At 45.0% G+C, this 12,998-nt stretch overlaps 10 non-coding genes across 10 annotated transcripts; all 10 read left to right on the forward strand.

The window, feature by feature from the left end:
- The first annotated feature begins 681 nt into the window (after positions 1–681).
- LOC141249248 (U2 spliceosomal RNA) lies at positions 682–872 on the forward strand. The gene has a single exon (XR_012312076.1). It is a non-coding gene; the product is annotated as a U2 spliceosomal RNA (small nuclear RNA).
- Positions 873–1,987: 1,115 nt separating this feature from the next.
- On the forward strand, positions 1,988–2,178 carry LOC141249249 (U2 spliceosomal RNA). Its single transcript, XR_012312077.1, has one exon. It is a non-coding gene; the product is annotated as a U2 spliceosomal RNA (small nuclear RNA).
- Positions 2,179–3,293: 1,115 nt separating this feature from the next.
- LOC141249251 (U2 spliceosomal RNA) lies at positions 3,294–3,484 on the forward strand. The gene has a single exon (XR_012312078.1). It is a non-coding gene; the product is annotated as a U2 spliceosomal RNA (small nuclear RNA).
- A 1,115-nt stretch (positions 3,485–4,599) lies between these two features.
- On the forward strand, positions 4,600–4,790 carry LOC141249252 (U2 spliceosomal RNA). Its single transcript, XR_012312079.1, has one exon. It is a non-coding gene; the product is annotated as a U2 spliceosomal RNA (small nuclear RNA).
- A 1,115-nt stretch (positions 4,791–5,905) lies between these two features.
- On the forward strand, positions 5,906–6,096 carry LOC141249253 (U2 spliceosomal RNA). The gene has a single exon (XR_012312080.1). It is a non-coding gene; the product is annotated as a U2 spliceosomal RNA (small nuclear RNA).
- A 1,111-nt stretch (positions 6,097–7,207) lies between these two features.
- On the forward strand, positions 7,208–7,396 carry LOC141249279 (U2 spliceosomal RNA). The gene has a single exon (XR_012312105.1). It is a non-coding gene; the product is annotated as a U2 spliceosomal RNA (small nuclear RNA).
- Positions 7,397–8,508: 1,112 nt separating this feature from the next.
- LOC141249255 (U2 spliceosomal RNA) lies at positions 8,509–8,699 on the forward strand. The gene has a single exon (XR_012312082.1). It is a non-coding gene; the product is annotated as a U2 spliceosomal RNA (small nuclear RNA).
- Positions 8,700–9,813: 1,114 nt separating this feature from the next.
- On the forward strand, positions 9,814–10,004 carry LOC141249256 (U2 spliceosomal RNA). The gene has a single exon (XR_012312083.1). It is a non-coding gene; the product is annotated as a U2 spliceosomal RNA (small nuclear RNA).
- Positions 10,005–11,114: 1,110 nt separating this feature from the next.
- LOC141249257 (U2 spliceosomal RNA) lies at positions 11,115–11,305 on the forward strand. Its single transcript, XR_012312084.1, has one exon. It is a non-coding gene; the product is annotated as a U2 spliceosomal RNA (small nuclear RNA).
- Positions 11,306–12,421: 1,116 nt separating this feature from the next.
- On the forward strand, positions 12,422–12,612 carry LOC141249258 (U2 spliceosomal RNA). The gene has a single exon (XR_012312085.1). It is a non-coding gene; the product is annotated as a U2 spliceosomal RNA (small nuclear RNA).
- The last annotated feature ends 386 nt before the right edge of the window (positions 12,613–12,998 follow it).

Genomic DNA, 12,998 nt, shown 5'->3' on the forward strand with positions numbered 1-12,998 from the left:
TACTCTGCTGCGCTTAAAATTTCTTTTTTGGTTTGCTACAATGCCTTTTCTGAAACGTTGTCTCCTTCTGCTGGAACACTGACTTCTTTCATTTAATGCCTGCAGACTATAAAAGAGAACCCAACCCAAAAAGTTTGGTTGATTAGTCTGTGGCATTCTGTTAAACTGTTGCTTATGGCGGTCTCTGTGAGCTTCTCAGCGACATTCAGCCAGCCAGGTATCCTGCCTGCAGTAGATGGAATGTGGCAATGGAACGCTGGCTGCGCGTGTCATAATAGGCTCTGAGCCTTTATATACCTGTGCACAGCAGCAGCCACCTTCAGTCTGCTGCTGGACAGCCAGCAGCAGCAGCAGCAGGAGAGGTATGTAATCAGGAGCCCTCCTGCTAAGGGTAGACAGCTGCTCGTTCCACCCCACCCCCCGCCTTAATTGGTTCTCCTCCCTTCCAACGGTGTTGAGGCGGGTGGGAACAGCAGGGGGTGAAGGTGCTGTGTTTAAAGAGGTGGAGTTATGCAGATCTAAAACGCGTGGATTGCAGCAGCAGCAAGCCGAAAAGTGCAGGCATGTAAGGGATCTAGAGGTTGACAACATGTCTTCTTAACGGGAGTCCAGGAGCTCATCTCCACAAATGGACTTTTCAGGATCCTTGGGTGGCTCCGTAGTTTGAAACCAATTCTGGTTATCGCTTCTCGGCCTTTTGGCTAAGATCAAGTGTAGTATCTGTTCTTATCAGTTTAATATCTGATACGTCCCCTATCTGGGGACCATATATTAAATGGATTTTTAGAACAGGGAGATGGAAAAAGAGCTTGCTCTGTCCACTCCACGCATTGACCTGGTATTGCAGTATCTCCAGGACCGGTGCACCCCTTCTTTAATGCAGTTTCTAAAATCAGAAAGAATTGAATTCAATGTTTTTTGTTCATTTTGCTTGTTTGTCGGATTTTGGGATGGACTCTTTGGCTTTGCTTTTCTTCTCCTCATTGGATTTTTCATGTTCAAAGTTGCAGAAGCCAGATTACAAGCTCATTTTGGTTCATCTTCAGCAACTGTGCATTGCATTGCCATGTAATGTGATGCAATGCTATCTTTCTAGCTCTCCCTTTTTACTTCCTTTTGGATAAACAGACATATTAGGCAAGCATTTTGGAGCTTTCACCTAAATAACTACAGGTGGTGAGATAAGCTGCACAATATAATTGACCTTTCAGTATATTGTTGCACACACACCATCTATTTAGCAAATGCCCTTGTTATCAACAGCAGCCTTTTAAACTCACCTGAGCTAACAGGTATGTGCGCTGGTTACTCTGCTGCGCTTAAAATTTCTTTTTTGGTTTGCTACAATGCCTTTTCTGAAACGTTGTCTCCTTCTGCTGGAACACTGACTTCTTTCATTTAATGCCTGCAGACTATAAAAGAGAACCCAACCCAAAAAGTTTGGTTGATTAGTCTGTGGCATTCTGTTAAACTGTTGCTTATGGCGGTCTCTGTGAGCTTCTCAGCGACATTCAGCCAGCCAGGTATCCTGCCTGCAGTAGATGGAATGTGGCAATGGAACGCTGGCTGCGCGTGTCATAATAGGCTCTGAGCCTTTATATACCTGTGCACAGCAGCAGCCACCTTCAGTCTGCTGCTGGACAGCCAGCAGCAGCAGCAGCAGGAGAGGTATGTAATCAGGAGCCCTCCTGCTAAGGGTAGACAGCTGCTCGTTCCACCCCACCCCCCGCCTTAATTGGTTCTCCTCCCTTCCAACGGTGTTGAGGCGGGTGGGAACAGCAGGGGGTGAAGGTGCTGTGTTTAAAGAGGTGGAGTTATGCAGATCTAAAACGCGTGGATTGCAGCAGCAGCAAGCCGAAAAGTGCAGGCATGTAAGGGATCTAGAGGTTGACAACATGTCTTCTTAACGGGAGTCCAGGAGCTCATCTCCACAAATGGACTTTTCAGGATCCTTGGGTGGCTCCGTAGTTTGAAACCAATTCTGGTTATCGCTTCTCGGCCTTTTGGCTAAGATCAAGTGTAGTATCTGTTCTTATCAGTTTAATATCTGATACGTCCCCTATCTGGGGACCATATATTAAATGGATTTTTAGAACAGGGAGATGGAAAAAGAGCTTGCTCTGTCCACTCCACGCATTGACCTGGTATTGCAGTATCTCCAGGACCGGTGCACCCCTTCTTTAATGCAGTTTCTAAAATCAGAAAGAATTGAATTCAATGTTTTTTGTTCATTTTGCTTGTTTGTCGGATTTTGGGATGGACTCTTTGGCTTTGCTTTTCTTCTCCTCATTGGATTTTTCATGTTCAAAGTTGCAGAAGCCAGATTACAAGCTCATTTTGGTTCATCTTCAGCAACTGTGCATTGCATTGCCATGTAATGTGATGCAATGCTATCTTTCTAGCTCTCCCTTTTTACTTCCTTTTGGATAAACAGACATATTAGGCAAGCATTTTGGAGCTTTCACCTAAATAACTACAGGTGGTGAGATAAGCTGCACAATATAATTGACCTTTCAGTATATTGTTGCACACACACCATCTATTTAGCAAATGCCCTTGTTATCAACAGCAGCCTTTTAAACTCACCTGAGCTAACAGGTATGTGCGCTGGTTACTCTGCTGCGCTTAAAATTTCTTTTTTGGTTTGCTACAATGCCTTTTCTGAAACGTTGTCTCCTTCTGCTGGAACACTGACTTCTTTCATTTAATGCCTGCAGACTATAAAAGAGAACCCAACCCAAAAAGTTTGGTTGATTAGTCTGTGGCATTCTGTTAAACTGTTGCTTATGGCGGTCTCTGTGAGCTTCTCAGCGACATTCAGCCAGCCAGGTATCCTGCCTGCAGTAGATGGAATGTGGCAATGGAACGCTGGCTGCGCGTGTCATAATAGGCTCTGAGCCTTTATATACCTGTGCACAGCAGCAGCCACCTTCAGTCTGCTGCTGGACAGCCAGCAGCAGCAGCAGCAGGAGAGGTATGTAATCAGGAGCCCTCCTGCTAAGGGTAGACAGCTGCTCGTTCCACCCCACCCCCCGCCTTAATTGGTTCTCCTCCCTTCCAACGGTGTTGAGGCGGGTGGGAACAGCAGGGGGTGAAGGTGCTGTGTTTAAAGAGGTGGAGTTATGCAGATCTAAAACGCGTGGATTGCAGCAGCAGCAAGCCGAAAAGTGCAGGCATGTAAGGGATCTAGAGGTTGACAACATGTCTTCTTAACGGGAGTCCAGGAGCTCATCTCCACAAATGGACTTTTCAGGATCCTTGGGTGGCTCCGTAGTTTGAAACCAATTCTGGTTATCGCTTCTCGGCCTTTTGGCTAAGATCAAGTGTAGTATCTGTTCTTATCAGTTTAATATCTGATACGTCCCCTATCTGGGGACCATATATTAAATGGATTTTTAGAACAGGGAGATGGAAAAAGAGCTTGCTCTGTCCACTCCACGCATTGACCTGGTATTGCAGTATCTCCAGGACCGGTGCACCCCTTCTTTAATGCAGTTTCTAAAATCAGAAAGAATTGAATTCAATGTTTTTTGTTCATTTTGCTTGTTTGTCGGATTTTGGGATGGACTCTTTGGCTTTGCTTTTCTTCTCCTCATTGGATTTTTCATGTTCAAAGTTGCAGAAGCCAGATTACAAGCTCATTTTGGTTCATCTTCAGCAACTGTGCATTGCATTGCCATGTAATGTGATGCAATGCTATCTTTCTAGCTCTCCCTTTTTACTTCCTTTTGGATAAACAGACATATTAGGCAAGCATTTTGGAGCTTTCACCTAAATAACTACAGGTGGTGAGATAAGCTGCACAATATAATTGACCTTTCAGTATATTGTTGCACACACACCATCTATTTAGCAAATGCCCTTGTTATCAACAGCAGCCTTTTAAACTCACCTGAGCTAACAGGTATGTGCGCTGGTTACTCTGCTGCGCTTAAAATTTCTTTTTTGGTTTGCTACAATGCCTTTTCTGAAACGTTGTCTCCTTCTGCTGGAACACTGACTTCTTTCATTTAATGCCTGCAGACTATAAAAGAGAACCCAACCCAAAAAGTTTGGTTGATTAGTCTGTGGCATTCTGTTAAACTGTTGCTTATGGCGGTCTCTGTGAGCTTCTCAGCGACATTCAGCCAGCCAGGTATCCTGCCTGCAGTAGATGGAATGTGGCAATGGAACGCTGGCTGCGCGTGTCATAATAGGCTCTGAGCCTTTATATACCTGTGCACAGCAGCAGCCACCTTCAGTCTGCTGCTGGACAGCCAGCAGCAGCAGCAGCAGGAGAGGTATGTAATCAGGAGCCCTCCTGCTAAGGGTAGACAGCTGCTCGTTCCACCCCACCCCCCGCCTTAATTGGTTCTCCTCCCTTCCAACGGTGTTGAGGCGGGTGGGAACAGCAGGGGGTGAAGGTGCTGTGTTTAAAGAGGTGGAGTTATGCAGATCTAAAACGCGTGGATTGCAGCAGCAGCAAGCCGAAAAGTGCAGGCATGTAAGGGATCTAGAGGTTGACAACATGTCTTCTTAACGGGAGTCCAGGAGCTCATCTCCACAAATGGACTTTTCAGGATCCTTGGGTGGCTCCGTAGTTTGAAACCAATTCTGGTTATCGCTTCTCGGCCTTTTGGCTAAGATCAAGTGTAGTATCTGTTCTTATCAGTTTAATATCTGATACGTCCCCTATCTGGGGACCATATATTAAATGGATTTTTAGAACAGGGAGATGGAAAAAGAGCTTGCTCTGTCCACTCCACGCATTGACCTGGTATTGCAGTATCTCCAGGACCGGTGCACCCCTTCTTTAATGCAGTTTCTAAAATCAGAAAGAATTGAATTCAATGTTTTTTGTTCATTTTGCTTGTTTGTCGGATTTTGGGATGGACTCTTTGGCTTTGCTTTTCTTCTCCTCATTGGATTTTTCATGTTCAAAGTTGCAGAAGCCAGATTACAAGCTCATTTTGGTTCATCTTCAGCAACTGTGCATTGCATTGCCATGTAATGTGATGCAATGCTATCTTTCTAGCTCTCCCTTTTTACTTCCTTTTGGATAAACAGACATATTAGGCAAGCATTTTGGAGCTTTCACCTAAATAACTACAGGTGGTGAGATAAGCTGCACAATATAATTGACCTTTCAGTATATTGTTGCACACACACCATCTATTTAGCAAATGCCCTTGTTATCAACAGCAGCCTTTTAAACTCACCTGAGCTAACAGGTATGTGCGCTGGTTACTCTGCTGCGCTTAAAATTTCTTTTTTGGTTTGCTACAATGCCTTTTCTGAAACGTTGTCTCCTTCTGCTGGAACACTGACTTCTTTCATTTAATGCCTGCAGACTATAAAAGAGAACCCAACCCAAAAAGTTTGGTTGATTAGTCTGTGGCATTCTGTTAAACTGTTGCTTATGGCGGTCTCTGTGAGCTTCTCAGCGACATTCAGCCAGCCAGGTATCCTGCCTGCAGTAGATGGAATGTGGCAATGGAACGCTGGCTGCGCGTGTCATAATAGGCTCTGAGCCTTTATATACCTGTGCACAGCAGCAGCCACCTTCAGTCTGCTGCTGGACAGCCAGCAGCAGCAGCAGCAGGAGAGGTATGTAATCAGGAGCCCTCCTGCTAAGGGTAGACAGCTGCTCGTTCCACCCCACCCCCCGCCTTAATTGGTTCTCCTCCCTTCCAACGGTGTTGAGGCGGGTGGGAACAGCAGGGGGTGAAGGTGCTGTGTTTAAAGAGGTGGAGTTATGCAGATCTAAAACGCGTGGATTGCAGCAGCAGCAAGCCGAAAAGTGCAGGCATGTAAGGGATCTAGAGGTTGACAACATGTCTTCTTAACGGGAGTCCAGGAGCTCATCTCCACAAATGGACTTTTCAGGATCCTTGGGTGGCTCCGTAGTTTGAAACCAATTCTGGTTATCGCTTCTCGGCCTTTTGGCTAAGATCAAGTGTAGTATCTGTTCTTATCAGTTTAATATCTGATACGTCCCCTATCTGGGGACCATATATTAAATGGATTTTTAGAACAGGGAGATGGAAAAAGAGCTTGCTCTGTCCACTCCACGCATTGACCTGGTATTGCAGTATCTCCAGGACCGGTGCACCCCTTCTTTAATGCAGTTTCTAAAATCAGAAAGAATTGAATTCAATGTTTTTTGTTCATTTTGCTTGTTTGTCGGATTTTGGGATGGACTCTTTGGCTTTGCTTTTCTTCTCCTCATTGGATTTTTCATGTTCAAAGTTGCAGAAGCCAGATTACAAGCTCATTTTGGTTCATCTTCAGCAACTGTGCATTGCATTGCCATGTAATGTGATGCAATGCATCTTTCTAGCTCTCCCTTTTTACTTCCTTTTGGATAAACAGAGATATTAGGCAAGCATTTTGGAGCTTTCACCTAAATAACTACAGGTGGTGAGATAAGCTGCACAATATAATTGACCTTTCAGTATATTGTTGCACACACACCATCTATTTAGCAAATGCCCTTGTTATCAACAGCAGCCTTTTAAACTCACCTGAGCTAACAGGTATGTGCGCTGGTTACTCTGCTGCGCTTAAAATTTCTTTTTTGGTTTGCTACAATGCCTTTTCTGAAACGTTGTCTCCTTCTGCTGGAACACTGACTTCTTTCATTTAATGCCTGCAGACTATAAAAGAGAACCCAACCCAAAAAGTTTGGTTGATTAGTCTGTGGCATTCTGTTAAACTGTTGCTTATGGCGGTCTCTGTGAGCTTCTCAGCGACATTCAGCCAGCCAGGTATCCTGCCTGCAGTAGATGGAATGTGGCAATGGAACGCTGGCTGCGCGTGTCATAATAGGCTCTGAGCCTTTATATACCTGTGCACAGCAGCAGCCACCTTCAGTCTGCTGCTGGACAGCCAGCAGCAGGCAGCAGGAGAGGTATGTAATCAGGAGCCCTCCTGCTAAGGGTAGACAGCTGCTCGTTCCACCCCACCCCCCGCCTTAATTGGTTCTCCCCTTCCAACGGTGTTGAGGCGGGTGGGAACAGCAGGGGGTGAAGGTGCTGTGTTTAAAGAGGTGGAGTTATGCAGATCTAAAACGCGTGGATTGCAGCAGCAGCCAAGCCGAAAAGTGCAGGCATGTAAGGGATCTAGAGGTTGACAACATGTCTTCTTAACGGGAGTCCAGGAGCTCATCTCCACAAATGGACTTTTCAGGATCCTTGGGTGGCTCCGTAGTTTGAAACCAATTCTGGTTATCGCTTCTCGGCCTTTTGGCTAAGATCAAGTGTAGTATCTGTTCTTATCAGTTTAATATCTGATACGTCCCCTCTCTGGGGACCATATATTAAATGGATTTTTAGAACAGGGAGATGGAAAAGAGCTTGCTCTGTCCACTCCACGCATTGACCTGGTATTGCAGTATCTCCAGACCGGTGCACCCCTTCTTTAATGCAGTTTCTAAAATCAGAAAGAATTGAATTCAATGTTTTTTGTTCTTTTTGCTTGTTTGTCGGATTTTGGGATGGACTCTTTGGCTTTGCTTTTCTTCTCCTCATTGGATTTTTCATGTTCAAAGTTGCAGAAGCCAGATTACAAGCTCATTTTGGTTCATCTCAGCAACTGTGCATTGCATTGCCATGTAATGTGATGCAATGCTATCTTTCTAGCTCTCCCTTTTTACTTCCTTTTGGATAAACAGACATATTAGGCAAGCATTTTGGAGCTTTCACCTAAATAACTACAGGTGGTGAGATAAGCTGCACAATATAATTGACCTTTCAGTATATTGTTGCACACACACCATCTATTTAGCAAATGCCCTTGTTATCAACAGCAGCCTTTTAAACTCACCTGAGCTAACAGGTATGTGCGCTGGTTATCTGCTGCGCTTAAAATTTCTTTTTTGGTTTGCTACAATGCCTTTTCTGAAACGTTGTCTCCTTCTGCTGGAACACTGACTTCTTTCATTTAATGCCTGCAGACTATAAAAGAGAACCCAACCCAAAAAGTTTGGTTGATTAGTCTGTGGCATTCTGTTAAACTGTTGCTTATGGCGGTCTCTGTGAGCTTCTCAGCGACATTCAGCCAGCCAGGTATCCTGCCTGCAGTAGATGGAATGTGGCAATGGAACGCTGGCTGCGCGTGTCATAATAGGCTCTGAGCCTTTATATACCTGTGCACAGCAGCAGCCACCTTCAGTCTGCTGCTGGACAGCCAGCAGCAGCAGCAGCAGGAGAGGTATGTAATCAGGAGCCCTCCTGCTAAGGGTAGACAGCTGCTCGTTCCACCCCACCCCCGCCTTAATTGGTTCTCCTCCCTTCCAACGGTGTTGAGGCGGGTGGGAACAGCAGGGGGTGAAGGTGCTGTGTTTAAAGAGGTGGAGTTATGCAGATCTAAAACGCGTGGATTGCAGCAGCAGCAAGCCGAAAAGTGCAGGCATGTAAGGGATCTAGAGGTTGACAACATGTCTTCTTAACGGGAGTCCAGGAGCTCATCTCCACAAATGGACTTTTCAGGATCCTTGGGTGGCTCCGTAGTTTGAAACCAATTCTGGTTATCGCTTCTCGGCCTTTTGGCTAAGATCAAGTGTAGTATCTGTTCTTATCAGTTTAATATCTGATACGTCCCCTATCTGGGGACCATATATTAAATGGATTTTTAGAACAGGGAGATGGAAAAAGAGCTTGCTCTGTCCACTCCACGCATTGACCTGGTATTGCAGTATCTCCAGGACCGGTGCACCCCTTCTTTAATGCAGTTTCTAAAATCAGAAAGAATTGAATTCAATGTTTTTTGTTCATTTTGCTTGTTTGTCGGATTTTGGGATGGACTCTTTGGCTTTGCTTTTCTTCTCCTCATTGGATTTTTCATGTTCAAAGTTGCAGAAGCCAGATTACAAGCTCATTTTGGTTCATCTTCAGCAACTGTGCATTGCATTGCCATGTAATGTGATGCAATGCTATCTTTCTAGCTCTCCCTTTTTACTTCCTTTTGGATAAACAGACATATTAGGCAAGCATTTTGGAGCTTTCACCTAAATAACTACAGGTGGTGAGATAAGCTGCACAATATAATTGACCTTTCAGTATATTGTTGCACACACACCATCTATTTAGCAAATGCCCTTGTTATCAACAGCAGCCTTTTAAACTCACCTGAGCTAACAGGTATGTGCGCTGGTTACTCTGCTGCGCTTAAAATTTCTTTTTTGGTTTGCTACAATGCCTTTTCTGAAACGTTGTCTCCTTCTGCTGGAACACTGACTTCTTTCATTTAATGCCTGCAGACATAAAAGAGAACCCAACCCAAAAAGTTTGGTTGATTAGTCTGTGGCATTCTGTTAAACTGTTGCTTATGGCGGTCTCTGTGAGCTTCTCAGCGACATTCAGCCAGCCAGGTATCCTGCCTGCAGTAGATGGAATGTGGCAATGGAACGCTGGCTGCGCGTGTCATAATAGGCTCTGAGCCTTTATATACCTGTGCACAGCAGCAGCCACCTTCAGTCTGCTGCTGGACAGCCAGCAGCAGCAGCAGCAGGAGAGGTATGTAATCAGGAGCCCTCCTGCTAAGGGTAGACAGCTGCTCGTTCCACCCCACCCCCGCCTTAATTGGTTCTCCCTCCCTTCCAACGGTGTTGAGGCGGGTGGGAACAGCAGGGGGTGAAGGTGCTGTGTTTAAAGAGGTGGAGTTATGCAGATCTAAAACGCGTGGATTGCAGCAGCAGCAAGCCGAAAAGTGCAGGCATGTAAGGGATCTAGAGGTTGACAACATGTCTTCTTAACGGGAGTCCAGGAGCTCATCTCCACAAATGGACTTTTCAGGATCCTTGGGTGGCTCCGTAGTTTGAAACCAATTCTGGTTATCGCTTCTCGGCCTTTTGGCTAAGATCAAGTGTAGTATCTGTTCTTATCAGTTTAATATCTGATACGTCCCCTATCTGGGGACCATATATTAAATGGATTTTTAGAACAGGGAGATGGAAAAAGAGCTTGCTCTGTCCACTCCACGCATTGACCTGGTATTGCAGTATCTCCAGGACCGGTGCACCCCTTCTTTAATGCAGTTTCTAAAATCAGAAAGAATTGAATTCAATGTTTTTTGTTCATTTTGCTTGTTTGTCGGATTTTGGGATGGACTCTTTGGCTTTGCTTTTCTTCTCCTCATTGGATTTTTCATGTTCAAAGTGCAGAAGCCAGATTACAAGCTCATTTTGGTTCATCTTCAGCAACTGTGCATTGCATTGCCATGTAATGTGATGCAATGCTATCTTTCTAGCTCTCCCTTTTTACTTCCTTTTGGATAAACAGACATATTAGGCAAGCATTTTGGAGCTTTCACCTAAATAACTACAGGTGGTGAGATAAGCTGCACAATATAATTGACCTTTCAGTATATTGTTGCACACACACCATCTATTTAGCAAATGCCCTTGTTATCAACAGCAGCCTTTTAAACTCACCTGAGCTAACAGGTATGTGCGCTGGTTACTCTGCTGCGCTTAAAATTTCTTTTTTGGTTTGCTACAATGCCTTTTCTGAAACGTTGTCTCCTTCTGCTGGAACACTGACTTCTTTCATTTAATGCCTGCAGACTATAAAAGAGAACCCAACCCAAAAAGTTTGGTTGATTAGTCTGTGGCATTCTGTTAAACTGTTGCTTATGGCGGTCTCTGTGAGCTTCTCAGCGACATTCAGCCAGCCAGTATCCTGCCTGCAGTAGATGGAATGTGGCAATGGAACGCTGGCTGCGCGTGTCATAATAGGCTCTGAGCCTTTATATACCTGTGCACAGCAGCAGCCACCTTCAGTCTGCTGCTGGACAGCCAGCAGCAGCAGCAGGAGGAGGTATGTAATCAGGAGCCCTCCTGCTAAGGGTAGACAGCTGCTCGTTCCACCCCACCCCCCGCCTTAATTGGTTCTCCTCCCTTCCAACGGTGTTGAGGCGGGTGGGAACAGCAGGGGGTGAAGGTGCTGTGTTTAAAGAGGTGGAGTTATGCAGATCTAAACGCGTGGATTGCAGCAGCAGCAAGCCGAAAAGTGCAGGCATGTAAGGGATCTAGAGGTTGACAACATGTCTTCTTAACGGGAGTCCAGGAGCTCATCTCCACAAATGGACTTTTCAGGATCCTTGGGTGGCTCCGTAGTTTGAAACCAATTCTGGTTATCGCTTCTCGGCCTTTTGGCTAAGATCAAGTGTAGTATCTGTTCTTATCAGTTTAATATCTGATACGTCCCCTATCTGGGGACCATATATTAAATGGATTTTTAGAACAGGGAGATGGAAAAAGAGCTTGCTCTGTCCACTCCACGCATTGACCTGGTATTGCAGTATCTCCAGGACCGGTGCACCCCTTCTTTAATGCAGTTTCTAAAATCAGAAAGAATTGAATTCAATGTTTTTTGTTCATTTTGCTTGTTTGTCGGATTTTGGGATGGACTCTTTGGCTTTGCTTTTCTTCCTCCTCATTGGATTTTTCATGTTCAAAGTTGCAGAAGCCAGATTACAAGCTCATTTTGGTTCATCTTCAGCAACTGTGCATTGCATTGCCATGTAATGTGATGCAATGCTATCTTTCTAGCTCTCCCTTTTTACTTCCTTTTGGATAAACAGACATATTAGGCAAGCATTTTGGAGCTTTCACCTAAATAACTACAGGTGGTGAGATAAGCTGCACAATATAATTGACCTTTCAGTATATTGTTGCACACACACCATCTATTTAGCAAATGCCCTTGTTATCAACAGCAGCCTTTTAAACTCACCTGAGCTAACAGGTATGTGCGCTGGTTACTCTGCTGCGCTTAAAATTTCTTTTTTGGTTTGCTACAATGCCTTTTCTGAAACGTTGTCTCCTTCTGCTGGAACACTGACTTCTTTCATTTAATGCCTGCAGACTATAAAAGAGAACCCAACCCAAAAAGTTTGGTTGATTAGTCTGTGGCATTCTGTTAAACTGTTGCTTATGGCGGTCTCTGTGAGCTTCTCAGCGACATTCAGCCAGCCAGGTATCCTGCCTGCAGTAGATGGAATGTGGCAATGGAACGCTGGCTGCGCGTGTCATAATAGGCTCTGAGCCTTTATATACCTGTGCACAGCAGCAGCCACCTTCAGTCTGCTGCTGGACAGCCAGCAGCAGCAGCAGCAGGAGAGGTATGTAATCAGGAGCCCTCCTGCTAAGGGTAGACAGCTGCTCGTTCCACCCCACCCCCCGCCTTAATTGGTTCTCCTCCCTTCCAACGGTGTTGAGGCGGGTGGGAACAGCAGGGGGTGAAGGTGCTGTGTTTAAAGAGGTGGAGTTATGCAGATCTAAAACGCGTGGATTGCAGCAGCAGCAAGCCGAAAAGTGCAGGCATGTAAGGGATCTAGAGGTTGACAACATGTCTTCTTAACGGGAGTCCAGGAGCTCATCTCCACAAATGGACTTTTCAGGATCCTTGGGTGGCTCCGTAGTTTGAAACCAATTCTGGTTATCGCTTCTCGGCCTTTTGGCTAAGATCAAGTGTAGTATCTGTTCTTATCAGTTTAATATCTGATACGTCCCCTATCTGGGGACCATATATTAAATGGATTTTTAGAACAGGGAGATGGAAAAAGAGCTTGCTCTGTCCACTCCACGCATTGACCTGGTATTGCAGTATCTCCAGGACCGGTGCACCCCTTCTTTAATGCAGTTTCTAAAATCAGAAAGAATTGAATTCAATGTTTTTTGTTCATTTTGCTTGTTTGTCGGATTTTGGGATGGACTCTTTGGCTTTGCTTTTCTTCTCCTCATTGGATTTTTCATGTTCAAAGTTGCAGAAGCCAGATTACAAGCTCATTTTGGTTCATCTTCAGCAACTGTGCATTGCATTGCCATGTAATGTGATGCAATGCTATCTTTCTAGCTCTCCCTTTTTACTTCCTTTTGGATAAACAGACATATTAGGCAAGCATTTTGGAGCTTTCACCTAAATAACTACAGGTGGTGAGATAAGCTGCACAATATAATTGACCTTTCAGTATATTGTTGCACACACACCATCTATTTAGCAAATGCCCTTGTTATC

This window comes from Phyllobates terribilis, unplaced genomic scaffold, assembly GCF_046119375.1.
Source record: "Phyllobates terribilis strain yellow unplaced genomic scaffold, ASM4611937v1 Scaffold_4439__1_contigs__length_60941, whole genome shotgun sequence".
Taxonomy (NCBI): Eukaryota; Metazoa; Chordata; class Amphibia; order Anura; family Dendrobatidae; genus Phyllobates; species Phyllobates terribilis.